Genomic DNA, 19,370 nt, shown 5'->3' with positions numbered 1-19,370 from the left:
GATGAGTGGCATAGGGGACTTGAGTTAAATTACAGATTCCCAGCTCCTCCCCCAGATAATCTCATTCAATAGTCTTGGAAAATGGGGCGCTCAGGAATTTGCATGTAAGAGTCCCCAGGTCATTCTGATGCATAATCCAGTTTGGGAATCATCGTTTGAACCACTCCTGGAAAAACTACACCCTCATGCTCTTCTTCTGAAGCAATCCTTAACAGTATGGAGGGTCCTCAAAAGCAGAACTCTGTATCCCCATGTTCATAGCAGCATTATTCACAATAGCCAAAAGGTGGAAGCAACCCAAGGGGCCATCACAGATGAATGGGTGAATGAACAAAATGTGTAGCCACCCAACAGAGTATTTTTGTTCAACCTTTAAAAGGAATGAAAGGAATGAAATTCTGACACATGCTACATCAGGGATGAACCTTGAAGACATTATGCCAAGTGAAATAAGTCAGACACAAAAGGACAAATATGGTGTGATTCCACTTACAGGTGGTTCCTAGAAAAGTCAGTTCATCCAGACAGAAAGTAGAATGGGGGTTGCCAGGAGCCGAGGGGGTGGGGGGAGGAGAGGGAAGTTATTCAATGGGTATGGAGTTTCAGTTTGCAAAAATGAAAACATTGCGGAGATATGTGGTGGTGATGGTTTTACCACAAGGTGAATGTGCTTAATGCCAGGAAACTGTACAGTTAAAAGTGGGTAAAATGGTAAATTTTATGTTATGTATATTTTACCACACATACAAAACCCCAACAAACCAGCCAAGCAACCACCAAAATAAACTCTGCAATTCTTTCTAGCGAGGAAATAAGCCACCTCAAAGAAGCTATAGCCAAGAAAATCACTTTTTTTTTTTTTTTGGTACAAAACACTATCAGAGACAAAAGTCTTTAGGAAAGAAAATTAGTACAAAACAAACTTGTTGTATCATATCGGGGTCCCTTATAAAATAAACAGAAACGGGAAAGGGGAGATGAAAATAAATCTTCTGTTTAAAGGAAAAAAATCATTCCTAAAAGTTTATGAGCAGCAGGTCTTTCTGGATCTTGAACAATGTCTCTGAAATGTTGGAGTTCAAAGCTTTAATACTATGTTATATAGTATCATATTAAATGCTATACTACATACTGTAATATACTATACTATAGCCTCCTGCCCCCACTCTGCGGATAGGTGGATAAGCGTTTGCTTTCGCTCCTGTAAACATAATCTGTCTTTGGTGTTCAAATAGATTCAGTGACTCAGGGGTCTTCTTGTGCTGGTTGCACACAGAGGAGCCCTGTTCCTTGAATCAGCGGGGAAACCCTTCTGGGTGCGTGGTGACTTGCTATAGACAAAAGAGAGCCTGGTCAGTCAGGGACTGCGTGATATAAGAGGCTCTGGGGGTGGGGGGCTTATATGAACGTGAAAGACTACTCTTAGGGTGGTCAGCCGCTAGCCTTTATTTTCACAGCTTTACATATAGCACGAGTGATGATTAAGTTAGGACTGGATCTGTCCGTGTAGGAGTGAAAAATCTAAAACAGTAGTGGCTGAAACAACACAGGAGTTTATCTTTCAGTCCTGGAAATGAATCCAGAGCTAGGGTGTCTGGGCTGCTGTGGTGGCTCTGGGAAACTATTAGGGATTCAGGCTCCTTCTGCCTTACCACTGCCATCCTCGGCTCGCGGCCCAATATGATTATCTGACTGTTCAGCTTCAGCCATCTAGTTGATGCTCTGGCCCAGGAGAATGGGGGGGGGGGGGGGGTGGGCGTGGCATGGTGCAGGGCCCACTCCTCCCCAAAACCCCAGATGCGCATGACTCTCCCATGTAAATGGAGTGTCCCACGGGCCGGAATATCTCTCATGACCACAGCTAGATACAGGAGAGCCTGGGCCACGCGAGCTTTATTCCAGGGAGCTGTTGCCTGGCCAAGAAGGGAGGGCTGATATTGGGGTAGATGATTAGCTGTCTTTGTTCCCAGGATGACTACTCAGAGGGTAGGATTCTGGGAGGTCTTCTTCAGCCCTGTGCTGCACATCTCTGTGAGACTCTTCCGGGCCCTCGGACCTAACTGTCTCCTTTAATTCCTACAACTTCCCTGGGTTTTGTTATTTTCACTTTACAAACAGAGGTACTAAGACTCCAAGAGTTTTGTCAGTTATCCCAAGCAGCTCCAGAAACAGTGCCATTGGCCTCCAAATTCTTCAGAATCAGCTTTGTATGGTTCCAAAGCCTTTCCTCTGTAGCACCCAAGGGTGCTAAGTAGAGTCTGGCCCCTGGGATGCCTGTGTTGGTCTATTGTGGGTCTTTCAGCTCTGGGCACCGTCACCTCTGAACCATGTGTCTTCCTAACTCCTGAGTCTGCTATGCCGTAGCCCAGGAGCCCATCGTGGGGAAAGCTGTGCACATCAGCCCTGCCTTTACTCAGGAAGCTCAAAACCCTCTGTTGGGTTGCCACCTTGCTTGGTTTTTGAGCTCATGTGAGCATTCCAGGGTGGATTTACCATCCTAGATCGGGCTGCTGTACACACTTTAATTGAGGACACGCATGTGCTAAGAGGGGGAGGACACTTATTCCAGACCTCAGAGGGACAAAGAAAAAGGAGTGTCGATCCAGAGCTGGGCTCCCCCGGCACTGAGACATCTGTTGGTAGAAGGAAACACCTCGGAGTGGGAAAGCTGGAAAAAAAAATCCCCCTTTGGCTGGCTGGCTCCGTTCTCTCTTGATGTTTATATGTTCTCTCTTGATGTTCCTTCCATACTTTCAAAGACTGCTGTTGAGGGATTAGGAAATTATATGTTTAAATCAATGAGGAATAAGCCAAGAAGAGTAACTTTTAAGAAAGCTGCCAGTGGCCTGGGTTTTGTTCCAGCCCAGGAGCTGCTCCTCCCCCTTGCCTCTACCTGGGTCCACCCCCACCCACGGAAGGCTTCTTCTCAGGGTGCTAACTGGGTGCAGCCTGGCAGTTCTAAGGTGCACCGGCAGCCCTGCATTGCTGTGGGAGGACCACAGAGGTTTCTTTTCAATTCCACGGCAGGGTCATTCCATGCAAGTTTGGGGCTCAGTGCCTTAGCATCACATCTCCCTTGAAAGAGCGCAGAGTCCATTGCATGTTCCTTTCCCATACCTCTTTTCTTCCATGGATGACACCTCCACCATCCTGCCTTTTGGCCACTACAGAGAATCGTCCTGAACAGGTCTTAATTTCTGTTTCTAAATAGCCTTTCAACAGCAAACATAAAAGTAAATTCTTGTTTATTATAAAAAAGTTTAGAAAACAGAAATAACTCAAAGAAGGAAAGAAAATGTGCCTCTTATTCTATTACCCAGAGATTACTGTGACCAACTGTTCATACATCTTTCTAAGCACCTGCATATGCATGTGTGGAAAAAAAGCTTTCGAGAAGCAAAAGTGAGGTCAGGCTACTTTATAACCAGCTTTTTGTCTTTCTATGTCAATAAATACATTTCTGCAATATTGTTCTTAATGGCTGAAGATAGTGCATCACACCATCATTTTAAAAATCCCCTACTGTTGGGCAATAAGATTAGTTCATTGCTCTATTTAAAAAAAAAAATATTGTTATTATTTTTATCTTTATTTTTAATATAAATAAGATCTTAGGGCACATCCTTGATTATTTCCTTAGAATAAATTCCTAGAAGTGGAGTACTGTGCAACTTTTGGGGTTTTTTGATATATATGGTCAAATTTATCTGTAGAGGGCGCCTGGGTGGCTCAGTCGTTGGGCGTCTGCCTTCGGCTCGGGTCGTGATCCTGGGGTCCTGGGATCGAGTCCCGCGTCGGGCTCCCTGCTCTGCGGGGGGCCTGCTTCTCCCTCTCCCACTCCCCCTGCTTGTGTTCCTGCTCTTGCTATGTCTCTCTCTCTGTCAAAAAAATAAATAGAATCTTTAAAAAAAAAAATTTATCTGTAGAAAAGTGGTAATCATTTACACTCATCTACCATGTATGAGAGGATTTCCTGCATTCTGGTTCATACTAGACACTGTGTTTTTCTTTTTCTAACCTTTTTTTAAATTAAAAAAAAAGATTTTTAAGTAGGCTCCATGCCCAGCATGGAGCCCGATACAGGGCTTGAACTCACGACCCTGAGATCAAGACCTGAACTGAGATCAAGAGCCAAAAGTTTAACCAACTGAGCCACCCAGGGGCCCCGACACTGTTTTTCTTTAAAGTTCTGGAAAGTCAATGACATTCTGTAATCTTTTGGGAAAGAACCACAATTGCAGATCTATTCTATACAGAAAGTTTTCCTTCCACAACCCCGTCTGAGAACTCAGGACCAAAGCCTGCCCAAAAAGGAGACAAATTAGACCCAAAGTCAGATATGTCTGTATCTCAGAACACTCTCATTTCCATCAGCTTCTGAACACACATCTGGCCAAACCACTCTGTTATTTGTGACCTAGGCTGGATTCAACGCTGACCTAGATAGAGAATACTTTGGATCTCATTACCAGCCCTCTGAACCATCTGGTCCTGGCTAAACAGGTTAGCCACGCAGTTGGAACCTTCATCACTCAACCAGCTTTCTGCTTGCCAGTTTTCTAATAAAAAAATATTTCCTTGCTCTCTACACAAAAATAGAGGGTATGGATATCTTTTGTATATTTTTACCTGATAGCCAAGTTGCTTATTTTTCAAACCTTGGCAATCCTGCCGCTTTTGTCGCAGCTCCCTGAAAGCCCCAGGAGAGCGTGGAAAGAGAAGAGAAGGAATGGATTCCTGTAGTCACGAGGACTTGGGCTGAAGGAGTTGCCTCTGCATGTTATCTCACTCATGTTAATATTTAAAATATTTGTGCTTGGGGGGAAATGCCAATTACTTTCAAAACCGACATTCTGTTCTTCACTACAAAGCATTTTTTCAAATTCCTGGAATTAAAGCAGATTGTTCTTCCAAGCTCATGAGCTATTTTTATCTCCAGCAATATGGAGCACACACACACCTGTTTGCAGGTACGCCTACCCGCGTGGACACTTGGGCTTGTCATGTTGAAGGTAGAGCTAAGAGACAGTAAGCTCGGTGTTTTACCACCGATGTGGAAGTGTATTGCTGGAGCACAAGAGACCGTCTTCCTTCACAAGTACTCATTTTCTCAAATAATACTTCGGGGTCTTAAAATCAGTCATATGGAAAAAAAAAAGACCTAGTTTTAGAACCTTCTATTGTTAATTGTGTTGTGTTGTTATGGTCTCTATTTAATCATGCAAAACATCCTTATTGAGAGCCTGCTGCAGGCAAAGCCCTCCGCTGGGTGCTGTGGGAACCATCAAGACAGAACCCCTGGTCCAGCTCTGTCACCAACCAGCTGTCATGAAGGTGTCCCTTCCCTTCACACAGTCCCAGTTTATGCACCTTTAAAGCAAGGCACCTGGACTTATGCTCACGGGACGCTAACTCCCCTGCACTTGGGGGCTCCTCCTGGCGGGGTGCGGGATGTGCTGAGCAGGCTCAAGCCGGCATCCGCTGCCACAAGTCAGAGAGACCCGTGGCTCATTCTGGAAGTGAAGCAGGTCAAAGCTGCAGGGAACTACCCCCCAGCCATGGATGCAAGCCCTGGTCAGCCCAACAGATGCTGAGGTGGCACCAAAGGTGTCTGATCCAGCAGCGGACATGACTTGTAGCCATATAATGGTGACTTCATGAAAGGTTTTACTATAAAAACTTCCAGAGAATACACAATGTAGGCAGAAGGGTATGATGAAAACTCAGGCACTCATCGCCCAGCTCCAACCATTTAACTCTGTCCCCTGTTACTCCCTGACTCTGTGAATCCCGGACACCGTGTCATTTCAGCCATAAATACTTCAGGCTGCATCTGTAATTGGTAAGGACTTCTTAGAAATATAACTACCACACCATTATTCACTCTTACAAAATTAACAGTCATTCCTTAATATTAGATCAGTTCTCTTAAAGATGTCTCTTTAGGGTTGTTTTGTTTTGTCTTGTCTTGTTCTATTTTCAAATCAGGACCCAAACAAGGCTCACACATTTCTTTTGATATTCCTCTCTCTTGGGTCTTTTTTTTTTTAAGATTTTATTTATTTGAGGGAGAGTGAGTGAGAGAGAGAGAGCACAAGCCGGAGTGGGGGGCAGGTAGAGGGAGAAGCAGGCTCCCCACTGAGGCAGGGAGCCCGATGCGGGACTCGATCCCAGGACCCTGAGATCATGACCTGAGCCGAAGGCAGACTCTTAACCGACTGAGCCACCCAGGCTCCCCTCTTGGGTCTTTCTTATTCTTTAAAATTTCTACTCTTTTTTTTTTTAAATAAATAAATCTTTAAATTTTATTATTTTATGTTAGTCACCATAGAGTACATCATTAGTTTTTGATGTGGTGATCCACGATCCATTGTTTTCGTGTATCTTTTCTTCCCTTTTCCATGCTGTTGATTTGTTGATTTGCTAGGTCATTTATCTTATAGAACATCCCACATTCTGGATTGAGCTGATTGTGTCTTTATAGTGTTGCTTAATTTCTTCTTCAATCCCTATATTTTCTGTAAACTGTTAAAGAGATCCAGAGGCTTGATTAGTTTCAGGGTCAATTTTTTAAGACAAGGATGTGTCCAAGTTGGTCTTGTGTATTTTACATTGCATCACCTTAGGAAGCACTTAAGGCCTGGTTATCCTATTTATAGTGGTAGATCAGAGGGCCCAAGTGGTGACAGGAGGCAGAGGGGATGGGCTTTGGACCTTCTCAATCTGACCTCCAAATCCATACTTTTAGCCACAGCCCCATCCTGCAGGAAGGACAAGTGCTCCATTTTCAGACCTTGTTCTCTTCCTGAAGTCCCTGTGTCCAGCACCCACCCTTTCTCAGTACCAAAAATGCTGGGGGTCGGCTTATATTATTTAAACTAGGGAGGAAGACAGGTGCAATGCCTTCAAGTATCAAGAGGGCCTGGCATATGGCTCCTTCTCTTCTCTCCCGGCTGTAGTGGAAGTCATGAGAGGTGAGAGGGTCTGAGGAGGGTCTAGCATCTAACAAGAGTTTTCCTTGGCCCCTTCATTTCCCTTTGGCCTTAAAACCTTCAGGCTCTAGCTGTGAGTGTGTTGCATGTCAAAGAGATTGAGGACTATAACAAAATGTGAACACATTTTCAGGCTTCATGCAGTCTTTATTGTGAATTTTCCATCACCTTGGCTTGCCTCCTTCTCACACCCTCTTCAGCCATGATTTTTCTCATGTGGTGAGATAGGGTTTCCATTGGCCTCATCCATCTTGTCCCTTCCTCAAGGGACAGGGGACTTTTAGTACAATCCCACACTGAAATTGCACAGCCAAAGGTGGCTGAGGCAGTAAGAGAAAGGTGGGCATCATAGGTTCTGTCCTCTGAAGTCTCTGAAAGCCCCAAACCTGAGGGTATACCTCCACCCTGAAGGTAGGGAGAGAGCTGCACAAGAGAACTCCTGGTCAGGGTCTGGGCTCCCTGAGTCCAGGGAGCTGAGGAGTGAAGAAGGCAGAGAAACAAGAGAAGATAGAAAGGCCATCTGATGGAACATAGAGGACTCAATTGCATCTGCCTCTGGCTCATGGGTTTCTCCTCCATTCACCCAAGCTGAAGGTGTGTTCTTTCTGTCCAAGGGCCATTGGTGCTGCAGGCCTCCTAGATGTTGTGGGCCATGAAAGAGGGAGCAGTTGGGACATTTGGTTTTGCCTTTTGTGGTGGCTTTTATCTTCTGTGCCCTCCTCTCCTTCATTTGCAAGTTAATATTTGCAGAAGTTCTGGCAATTAGCAAGGCCGGGGGCCCTCACAGTGCCTTCAGGAGGGGAGGAGCTGAGGCAGCACTCACAGTCTGCTGCTTGAGGTCCCCCCACAATGAAGTGGCTGAGCTGGGGACTGAACCCATGTCCCTGGAATGCTGAGTGGCTTCCCCTATGACGCCCTCCCTCTACACAAGCTTCACTTCAGAGAAGCAAGATGGGCTTGGGTGTCACTTTCTTCAGAGCCCAGTGACTCTTCTTCCCAAGGACTTAGTTGAGAATGCAAGTTGCATTTGCTCTCTCTGTGGTCAGTATCCTGTGGGAAAGCGTCAGCTGGCTGTTCAAACTGGGAAAGAATTTTTTGTGAGGCCTCCCTTTTCTGCTCTAATTAATAAAGGCATTTGTACTGCCCAGTGGGGCCTCCTTGGTCCACATTCCTTGTTGCTGTTATGGTTGTTGATGTGGTTGGTGCTTGGGCCTTTTAAATCTAAAAATCATAGTTTCTGCAATTCCCGGAGTCACATGTGCTCATTTTGAGAATATTAGAAAAGCAGAGAAAAGCATGAAGAAGAGAAAAAAGCTTGTCCAGTCTCCCACTGCCCTGAGTCAAGCGAGGCCTTGGTGGGTTTCCTTCTGTCTTCTTGCCACCTATGCCCCTCCGGATCTTTGCCCCACACTGCTCTGTGTCCAGCACCATATTGGCAGGCCCTGTGTCCTCTCCTAGGGCTGGCTTCAGCTATGTGGGAGGCCTGCCAGAAGGAAAGAGAGTGAGGTTGAGGAATTTATGCCCCTTGGCTCTCTCTCTGCAAGATCACCTCTGCTAAAGGCCACTGCTCCTCTCAAGACCCAGGAGCCTACCAAGACACCCTCTCCCTGCAAATTCTGGTACCTACCCCCAATCTCCTTCCTTTGGGCCTAAAAGTGGTGAGGCCCCAGCCACTGTACCACTGGTTGTGCCCCCCCACACACTTTTATAAATAACCCCTCCCCAGGTCATCCTGCTGTGAATGTGCCATCTGCTTTTCTGTTGGGAACCTGATTGATTCACCTTCTGACTCATGGACATTTTGAGGCCTTTCCCTGGAAGTTACCATTGCTATGACATTTTCTGAGGTTTCTAAAGCAATATGAAGTACCTGGAATAAACTTGAGGGTCCTCAGGAGAGAAGGCATTTAATTTCCTGACTGTTGGCTGCTACCACCGCCACCCCCCCCCCCCCGACTGCCCTGGCACAGAGTAGGACGAGTGTTGTGATGTGAGGGCTTCCACACCCCCACCCTCTCCCAAACACCTCCAACTCCTGCTGCCCCTATACCTCCATTAAAGTCACTCCTTCGATCACCAGGATTTTCTCCACAAGGTTCCAGTTGGAGAGGAGGAATGGGACTGGTTTACTCATGCCGAGGCCTCAGCATGTAATGTCACCTCAGGCCCCCCCCTCCCCCCCACCCCCCCCCACCCCCGTCTGGCTGAGCCTTCTTGCCCCTCTTATCACAGTTTTGATGAGGCCTCCCCTGTGAAGCCTCTGAGTTCTCCACCCTAGCTTGGGGCCCCTCCTCAAGGCTCTTATAACAATGTCTTGTACCTCTCCCTAGGCTGTGAGACCCATGAGGGCAGAAACTGTGCCTGCTCACCCTTCCTCCTGGCACCTGCCATAACACTTGGCACATGATACACACTCCATAAATAGGCTGGATATTGCACGCTTGGGACATGCTCCAGAATCAAGTTTCTCCACTGGATCAATTTTGAAAGGACTGTTTCCAGTTGGAAGAAACTTGATTTGAGCCAGCCAGCCATTTCTTCCTTGAATATTGTACGCAGGACAATCCATTCACCTATCCCCACGCACTGATGTGATGGGCCCCTAGACAGGTGAGTTTGTTGGAGGTGGAGGTGAGCCTTTGTCAGAGACCCTTGGGGAGGTTGTTGACACAGGAGGAAGCAGAGGAACCAGGGAGCCAGAGAAAAACTATTCTTTTTTTTTTTTTTTTTTTTTAAAGATTTTATTTATTTATTTGACAGAGAGAATGAGAGAGAGAGAGCACATGAGAGGGGGGAGGGTCAGAGGGAGAAGCAGACTCCCTGCCGAGCAGAGAGCCCGATGCGGGACTCGATCCAGGGACTCCAGGATCATGACCTGAGCCGAAGGCAGTCGCTTAACCAACTGAGCCACCCAGGCGCCCCCAGAGAAAAACTATTCTATTGTTTTCCCAAGAGCCAGGTATATTTTAAAAAGGTCACTGCTGCTGACACTCATAGGAAGATAAACCTCAGAGACAATTTCAGTCTCCTGGGGTCACTTCTGAATGTATCTACCTTATTTAACATTAGCTTTTAATGTGAGGGCAGGGGAGCTCTGTGCATTAGTGAAATATTTAAAACCTCTTTTTTGGAGAAAATACTCTCTATTTGCATAAAGCCACACTGAAGGGTTTACAAGAAACAAATACAGTGGTGACTTCTAGTGTGTGGGGTGGAGGGTCCATGTAGACTGGGCAGCAGTGGGAATGAAATGTCTCAATTCTGCCTTTTAGGATTGTGTTGACTTTTGAGTCACAGGAATTTAAAATCTATTAAAAAAATAAAATTACACTTAGAAAACCTTCCCCGAGGGGAGCAATAACCTTTAGACATTTTTTTACTCCAAGCCACTTAAGTGGGGCGATAGACCTCACTCTGCACCGATTCTACCCTTTCATACTTTCCAATGGAAAAAAGATATGACTTGTTTGCAATAGTGTCACTGCACAAAGTATCACTGTACAAGTAGCTTGCGTTTTAGGGAGAGGGGTGGTGTTGCGTAAACGCTTGCTTTTGCAGTAGGGGCATCGACGATTCCTATCTGAACCACAATGTAGGCATTTCTTCCAATCTAGTTATTAGATAATTACGGGCCCCAACTACCAATGGGATGAATATGGAATCCTAAACACTGGAGAGAAGATCAGATAATCTGCAACCAACTGTAGTACATGGATAACATAGTAGCAACAACTGATGAAAGCAGTAACAGAGCTTGTGTCCTCCTAAGTGGGGGCATTCTGGCCATGCACAGTGATGCATGCCCAGCAGGAGCTTTGAAAATTGCCATCCATGTGGCATGGACGATGGGGTCTGGGATAGAATGCAGAGTAAAAGTATTCTAGTCACACACTAATTTGGATTTGCAAATTCCAAATTCAGTCATCCTTAGTGATTCACTTAATAAGTTACTGGTAAGAAGCGATGAGTTCTTCATAAACGACAGTTGGAGGATTGTGTGGCATTCACTCAGACAAGCAGAAGTAAGGACTCACATGTTTGGAGAGCAATTTGCATCCATGAGAGAATTCATGAATCCCACCAGTGGCCTTCCAGCCCACTTTGAAAATGACTATGTTAGAATTTCTGTACTGCCAAAGTCATAAAGAATTTGGACTCTGATGGAAAGGATCACTCATCCAAATCATGCTTTTTCCCAGTGGGAAGTAGCCCTTCAAATGAGGAAGGTCTCTGATGGATCAGCTTTGGCACCTGGAACAACTTTTCTAGAAGGAACTTGCTATGCGAGCTAGCTGCAAACACTCGGGAAAATCTTTTCACAAGCAGGTTATGAGGTAAGTACTGAGTAGCTCTACCCCTTCCTTACACTGAACCACAGCTAAGCTTCCCATGGCAAGGATGGTCGAGTTTTTGAGGGGATGGTTTTAGACTCCCTTGCTTCATTATGCTCTGGTCCTCTTGACCCTCTAGGATCTTCCCAGCATCTGCCTCGATTGTCCTGTCTCTCAGGTCTAACTCCACACTTGTCCTTTGGACTTGGGGACCCTCTTGGGCTTCTCCAGCTTCAACCATCTCATGCTATCATTTGCCACTGACGCCCACTTCCTACATCTGTTCACCCAACCCATCTCCAGTTGCACTTCCAGCTCCAGTAGCCCATAGGGGAGGTGGCATGTACTAAAATGAAATCCTCAAGGTTCTTAAATCCAAACACCTCTGCTCCTTGGCCTGCCATAATCAACCATCATGTATGCTTACGGGTAAGTCCATGTCCAGCCGGGTGGTATGGATCTGTACTCTCTAGGAATTGAGAATATGTGTGCATTTAGGGTTGGCAGTCAGCTGGTTAAACACTGAATTATTTCCCTATCACGTGGCACAGCCATCGTCCCGCTGCCCTGACCACCTAGACTCCTTCCCTGGAACTTGCTGGACCTTCCCCTAATCCTGCAGCTTCAGGAGCACTGCCTGGCCAACAGGGGGCGGAGGTGAGGGTAGGGCCCTAGTTGGGTACCCTGGCTGACATCCATTCTGGCTGGTCAATACCTGAGCATACTAGTTCCTATATATGTTAAATATCGACCCTGTGCAACTTAGCCAGGGGCAGGATTTCCATATTAAAAAATGAAAAAGAGAAAAAGTCAAGGGGCTGCTGTGTCAGGTACGCCCAGCCAGCAGCCTCTTCTCTTTAAGGCTGCCCCCAGAGGCGTGAGAGTTTGTTTGCAACAAGCAGATGATTTAGTAAATATTGCTTTTGCCAAATCCCCAGAGGCTCTCGAATGTTAGGTGCTAATAAAGCCCATGTTATTATTAGGCATGTGGTCTATGTAGGTCATTGCCAAACACCAGCATGATGGAGAGCAAAGAAAAGCAAAGAAAATGAGCTAAGCCCAGATAGAAGGTGGATGGGAAATGGAAACCCCTTCTCCAAACAGGAAACATGCCTAAAGTTTCTGTTGTCTTCAGAAGGTCTCGGTTTCTTCACCTGTGAAATGAGGGTCATCTGAACAACCCTCTTTGCTGGTGTCTCGAGAGTTTGGGCCAAAAACAGGCCTCTTCAGTAGAGAGTCGAGGAACCCACCAGGGAATAGTACTGGGAGATTCGGCCCCAACCTGTAGCTGTAGACTTTCAGTGGCGGCCACGTTGGATGGAGCAGTGTTTGGCTTTCCTTTTACCTACGGCCCCAGAGGGGGAGTGTGGCCATGAGCACAAGCAGGAAATAGCTCCAGGAACCCGAGCTCTGGACTGAAGGAAACAGCAGATGTGTGCGTCTGATTCTGCTTGGACACAGGCTTTTTTCAGATGCTCGCAGGAAGATGACTCGTGTCAAGCTCTCAATCGTTTGGACAAAGTTCAGGATTGTTCTTGAGGGAGACCTCTTCCTGAGCAATAAGGAACACACGCGTTTCCCAAGCATCCTGTTGGGTGGTGACGTGTCCTTCCTTCCCAAGGTGCTCAGCGCTGGATGGGTGTCCACGCGGACAGGAGAGGCAGCTGGGCGGGTCTGGGGCTGGGGGAGGGTGCTGAGATTGGGGGTGTCTGGGAATATTGCTGGGTCCCCGATTGAGTAGGATGTTCCCAGGGCTGAAGGAAGAGGGAGGACAGAAGGAGGCAGTGAATCTGCCTTTGCTGATAACAACTCTGGTGGAGGTTTCCAGATGGGGGCATCTCCTGTGAACCTGGCAAAGGATGGGAAATGTTCAAGAGAAAGAGCAGGAGGAGCTGAACTCAGGCCATGCTGCAGCGAGGGGGCACGTTGCAGGGTTTACCCGATAGCGGAGCCCAAAGTGAGCCCTGAGCATGCTCCTTTTTTTTTTTTTTAATATGAGTATAGTTGACACATAATGTTACACTAGTTTCAGGTGTACAACTTAGTGATTTGACAAGTTTATACATGATGCTATCTATGCTCACCACAAGTATAACTACCATCTGTCGCATTACATCCCTATTACAATATCACTGACTCTATTCCTTATGCTCTGCTTTTTATTCCTGTGATTTACTCATTCTGTAACTGGAGGCCTGTATCTCCCCCTCCCCTTCACCTGTTTTGCCCAACTGTCCCCCCCACCCCCCGCAACCATCAGTTTGTCCTCTGTATTTATAGTTCTGATTCTACTTTTTGTTTATCCATTTTTCTTTTAGATTCCACTTATGAGTGGAATCATATGGTATTTGTCTTTCTCAGCCTGACTTATTTCACTTAACATAATACCCTCTAGGTCCATCCATGCTGTCTCAAATGCCACAATCTCATCCTTTCTTATGGCTGCATAATATTCCTGTGTGTGTGTGTGTGTGTGTGTCACATTTTCTTTATCCATTTGTTTATTGATGAACACCTGAGTTGCTTCCATGTCTTGGCTATTGTAAATAATACTGCAGTAAACATAGGGGTGCATATATCTTTTTGAGTTAGTGTTTTCCCTGGGTAAGTACCCAATAGTGGAATTACCGGATCGTATAGTATTTCTATTTATATTTTTTTCGAGAAATCTCCATACTATTTTCCACAGCGGCTGCACCAATTTACATTCCCACCAACAGTGCACAAGGGTTCCTTTTCTCCACATCCTCACCAACACTTGTTTTCTTTTCTTTTTAAGAAAAAAGAAACCTCAGCTAATGTGTGCTCTTCTTGTTTCAAAGAACATGTGAGGTGGACTCACATCTTTAGTTTTATGTATTAAATAAACACTAGCAGCACTTACTTGGTGCCAGGCACTCTTCCAGAGTTTAATCCCCAGGACAAGCAGAGCTACTGTGATTATTCCCATTTTACAATGAAGAAACCAAGGCACAGAAGGGTGAAGTGGCTTACCCAAGGTGAGGACAGACAGGATTGGACCCAAGGCAACCTGGCTTCCAAGTATGTGCTCTTGCCCCTTGATTTTTTTTAAAAAAATAGACTTTATTTTTTAGAACAGTTTTAGGTTCACAGAAAAATTAAGATAGTACAGAAGGTTCCAATACATTCCATACCCCATTTCCGGTATTTATAAACATCTTACATCAGCTGGTACATTTGTTACAATTAATGAACTAATTTGTTTTTAAAGATTTTATTTATCTATTTGTTTGTTTGTTTATTTATTTAGAAAGCAGAGGGAGGGCCAGAGGGAGAGAGTGAATCCCAAGCAGACCCTGCACTGAGCGAGGAGCCCCATGCGGGACTCATTAATGAACTAATATTGATACATTATTAACAAAAGTCCATAGTTTATTTGGATTTCCTTGGTTTTCACCTAATGTCTCTTTCTGTTCCAGGATCCCATCCAGGACACCACATTACATTTCCCCCCCAGGCCTCCTAAAATCCTAAAATCCTAAAAATTGCATTTCCTCCTCAGGATCCTAAAATCCTCCCGGCTGTGGCACTTTCTCTGACTTCCTTGTTGTCGATGGCCTTGATGGTTCTGAGGAGTGCTGGTCAGGTGTTGGGGGCAGCATCTGATGATCTTTCTCACAATGAGACTGAGGTTCAACCCTTGGCTTTTGATAGTGACGGGGAGCTCTCGCGAGGCAGGTGTAAACCCAACAGGGACAGCTTTGTTGCTTCCGCCATTATTTGGCAGAATTACAGACCAGGTCAAATTTTTCTCTTACATCTTTGCTTCTTTTCAGAAGGAAAAGGAGACTCCTCTTTTGTAGTTGTGCCGAGTCATCTGGTTCCATTTAAAAGAAGTCATCTTAACCCAGGCTCCCTGCTGGTGAGAGGCCCTTAGTCTATGCTGGACCCCATATTTCAGGGCCACAGATTGCACTTGGGTCCTTCAGCCCTCCTGCCTGGCCTTGTTCGTCACCACTAAGACTGGGACCCTGAAGCCCAGGCCCGGTGCATGGCCGGCTGCCTCCCAGCTCCCAACACTAGGCTCTGTCTCTGCAATTGTCTCTGCTATTTCTGTGGAGGCATCTCCTCAGCCTTGATCAGGCACATCTGCCAAAGCTCCCCCAACTCCCTGCCTTCCTCTGGTGCTGTCCTGGTGGGTGGATCCCCCATCACAGGAGACAGACCACACCATCAGATGGATCCTTCCAGGCCAGCCTGGGGACACATCCATTTGGTCTTCCCAGGGAGGACTCCAGTCATAAAGATGTTTACACACCAGAGAAGTGGTTGAGATGTGGTCTTGAGATGATAAAAATACACACAACCTTTTAAAACCATGGCAACACAAGAAGCAGGAATGCTGCCAATTAAAAAGCATTTAAAATATGGCTCCAGGCTGCAGGTTTGGAAATAAAGTGGACGAGGAAAACAGATGGATGGCATTGAGGCCTGCCTTCATGCTGGCCAGTGCTGTGGCCCAGGTGAGAGCCCCAGCGCGCTCCAGGCCCGGCCCCCTATGAATATTGCTCACGAGAGAAGAAGGGGTATAGAGTAGGCACAGCTCCTTCGGTCTGGATGGGCAGGGGGCTAACAGCTCCCCACCGTTCTAGCACCACATCGAGTCACTGATCTCAATTCTCCACCTTTGGCTGCATCCACACCCTTTGCCATGTGAGTTTGCAGATCCTCCTACAGTTTCTGGAAGGGAACACTTCTCTGCCCCGAGACTTTGGGCTTGGCTGGGGATCTTAGCAGATGTGACGCATACAGCAGTGTGAAATGTGCTGGTGTGATTGGGTGTGACCTCTTGCGCCTCTGCCGTTGCCAGGAGAACATGCCCTGGCTAGCTTGCTGGTCCCTGGAGGATGAGAGCCACGTGGCACAGACCTGGCCCCAAACTGCAGCCTGGGGCCCAAGCCAGCTGACGCCAGGCAACTTCAGCCGAAACGCGGCCGACCTGCAGTGTGTGATTAGAGGCTCAGTGGTCTGCCGCCGAGCTTTCAGCCATTTGGGAGCCGCAGTGGCTGCTGGATAGACAAGTCCCCTGTGGCGCCTCCTGGACACCTACGCAGGAGGAAGATTTCTGGGACGAGGAGGCGTCATGGGAAACCCTGTCCCAGGAGCCCATTCCTTCCTCATGGAGTCGCAATGGTGATGTCACAGTCACTGGGAATCACCTCTCCCAGAAAGCGTTAGTGTGTTAGTAATACCAGTGATTAGCATTCACCTGGGGTTTTAACGGCGACATAGAACTACCACATGAGGTGGAAAGGCCAGGATTATCATGTCCATTTTGCAAAGAGAAAACAAAAAGCAGACGAGGTGGATGACTCACCAGGACTGGACCAGGAGGCAGCTGTCTGGAGGAACAATGAGATAAGGAGTTCCTTATACCCAAGGGGAAGTCACCTGTGTGTTCTAATCTTTATAACCTTTTCATTATAAAAGGGTTACATGCCAATTGCAGAAAAATAGGAAAATACAGAAAGCATAAAAAATGAAAGTTCCCATTCTACTTCATAGCATTTTGGCTTATTTCTCTTTGTTATTTTTATTTATTTTTAAAGATTTTTTTAAATTTATTTGACAGAGAGAGCACAAGCAGGGGGAACGGCAGGCAGAGGGAGAAGAAGAAGCCGGCTCCTCGCTAAACAGGGAGCCCGACACGGGGCTCGATCCCAGGACCCCAGGATCATGACCTGAGCCAAAGGCAGACGCTCATCTCTTTGTTATTTTTAATGCACATATGTTTATTATATGTATTTTATAAATTAAAATCTTACTGCATATATAAGAGCATTTCCTGCAGCATTCAAAATTCTTTTAAAAAAACAGTTTTTCATGCATAGTATTATGTTCTGTGGACTCATTCTAATTTGTTTAAGCATTCTTTATTATTGCAATGTCACTTGTTTCTGATTTTTTGTCATTAAAAACAATGTGTTGGTGAACATCCTGGCTGCTAGAGGAGATAATTTGTATGTATTTGATGTATGCATTTGTATTTGATGCACAGCACATGGTATGTGCTTAATAAATAGTATCTGGTATGAATATTTGTCTAAACCCCCAATAACTTCCTTAGAATAAACTGTTTAATCAGTTTTAACATTTAGTTCTGATGCACACTGTCAAATTGCTTTCCAGAAAGATGTCCCAGGTGCTCTTACTAATGATGGTGCTATAGGTACCCATCTCACAGGCTCCACATTGTTTTCTTTAAAACGAAGCATTGTTAATTTGACAGGTGAAAAACAGCAGTTCATTGTTATGTTCTTTATTACCACTGAGGCTAAAAATTCTCGCATAATTATCAATCATCGGTAACACGATGTGGGGAGCATTTGAGTCAGGGCCTGGCAGAATAAATCGTTTCAAATGAATGAATTATCAAAGGTGGGCCATGCTGTGGGTATGAGTAGAATTACCTGGGCTGCATGTGAAGGCCTGCAGTTGTTGAACTGTTGCTTATATAAACAGGGATTTATTCTGAGTCTTTCCTTGCTCAATTGAAAGTACTTTAATGGACAGGATTCTGTGGTAGAAGGGAGGTTTGGAAGTGTCTATCAGGGTGATTGTACCGAGAAGCAGGTGCTGGGCTTTGGAGCTGACCAACCAACCAGTGAGAAACCGATCAGGAAAAGGAGCCACTGGTAAGCAACCAGGGGGCTGGGGCTGCGAGTGGTGCCCATACTCCTCTGGTCTCCCTGCTCACAGCCCAAGCACACGCTTATGACAATGGGGTGTATTTGGGCTCTGCAGACAATTCTGCTCTCGGGGAGAAGGCAGGGATGTGGGCTGGAGCTTTCCCATCTGACTGCATCATGGTTTGATTCAGCCACTGGACAGGGTGAACGGGGTTTTAACCCTTGCCAACCTCCCATGTTTCCTTCCTCCCGGTTGGGCTGAGACCCCCTCCTCCTTCCTTCCCTCTGTGTCCTTCACCCCAACCCACCACGCTCTTGTAGTATTTACTACCCTGCCTTGTAATGTTTCATTTACAAGTCACACTCCTCTCTTTAATCCAAGCTACTTGAGGGTATTACCATCTTTGTATCTTCAGCAGCTGAGCATGAGAATGAGTGAGTGAATATCCACCCCAGGAGCATCCAGAGTGCGCCAAGGATAAACTAAGGGCTCAGAACCTATTTGGGAGAAGTAGCGAGAGTTTATTCTTTATTAATATGTTTCATCACAGAGTTCTGTTGAATTGGAGAAGTTACAACTCAGACGTTAGACTCAGTGGTTGGTTGGGGTTTTGGCATCACATATCCCTGTGCCCTGAAGGTTTCTGTTTTTGCTCTGATTTGACTTTACACTGAGAGCCAAGTCTTAACTAAGCAGAATTTTTTTTTAAACTATCTGCCCAGCTTTCCCTTAAAGCAATAGTTCTCAAACTACTCGATATCAGAATCATCAGGAGTACTTGTTAAAACACGGAAAGCTGAGCTCTACCTCTGGAGGTTTTAACTTAGCAATTCTAACAACTTCCCACTTGATGCTGATGCTGCTGGTCCAGGGACCACACTTTGAGAACCACATTAGTCTAAATGTTCTAACGTGGCCCCTGGATAAGGAGACAGATTGCCCTTCTCCCGAGTCCAAGGAGCTGGGTGCATGAAGTGTTCGGCCACCATGCCAGGGCCCTGTCTATTCACCCTCACATCAGACTTGGACTGTCTTTTCTTGGCAGCCTGCAGAGGCACACTGGGACATTCCAGCCTGTGTCCAAAGGCGACCAGGGCCTAAAAATTACAGCAGTGGGATGTGAAGCCTTATCAGGGTACCTACTAGCTTTTAGGAGAAGACTTGAAGCTTCAGGGAAGAGAACTTTACATCCTGGGAAAACTCCAAGCTCCAGGAGCCAAACACTGAACGGGAGGCAACAGCCAGGGATGTCACCTGCCCCTTCCAAAGGCCAAGGGACTCGTGGCCCTCATCTGTGAGGGTCTCTATGGACTCTCCATGCCACCTGGTCTGCACCTGCGCCCACATCCTCTTTCTTTCTTGATCTTTACAGGAGAAGGTGGGAAGGGCTAAGATA

General features: G+C 46.2%; 1 long non-coding RNA gene across 2 annotated transcripts in view; it reads left to right on the top strand.

Moving 5' to 3' along the window:
• Nucleotides 1–18,271, top strand: part of LOC129045449 (uncharacterized) — a 33,538-nt gene extending 15,267 nt beyond the window's left edge. Inside the window, exons 1-3 of one of the 2 annotated variants that reach the window (XR_008505200.2) lie at nt 9,331–9,602; nt 11,192–11,326; nt 16,917–18,271. This is a non-coding gene — a long non-coding RNA (uncharacterized LOC129045449). Of the gene's footprint in view, nt 1–9,330; nt 9,603–11,191; nt 11,327–16,916 lie in introns of those variants that run through there. The other variant, XR_010411316.1, reaches the window with a different exon arrangement.
• Nucleotides 18,272–19,370: the final 1,099 nt, after the last annotated feature.

This window comes from Mirounga angustirostris, unplaced genomic scaffold, assembly GCF_029215605.1.
Source record: "Mirounga angustirostris isolate CCGP_5_RB_7025 unplaced genomic scaffold, mMirAng1.0.hap1 SCAF_1, whole genome shotgun sequence".
NCBI lineage: Eukaryota > Metazoa > Chordata > Mammalia > Carnivora > Phocidae > Mirounga > Mirounga angustirostris.
The sequence above is the reverse complement of the archived record's forward strand: the minus strand, read 5'-3'. Positions and strand labels throughout refer to the sequence as shown.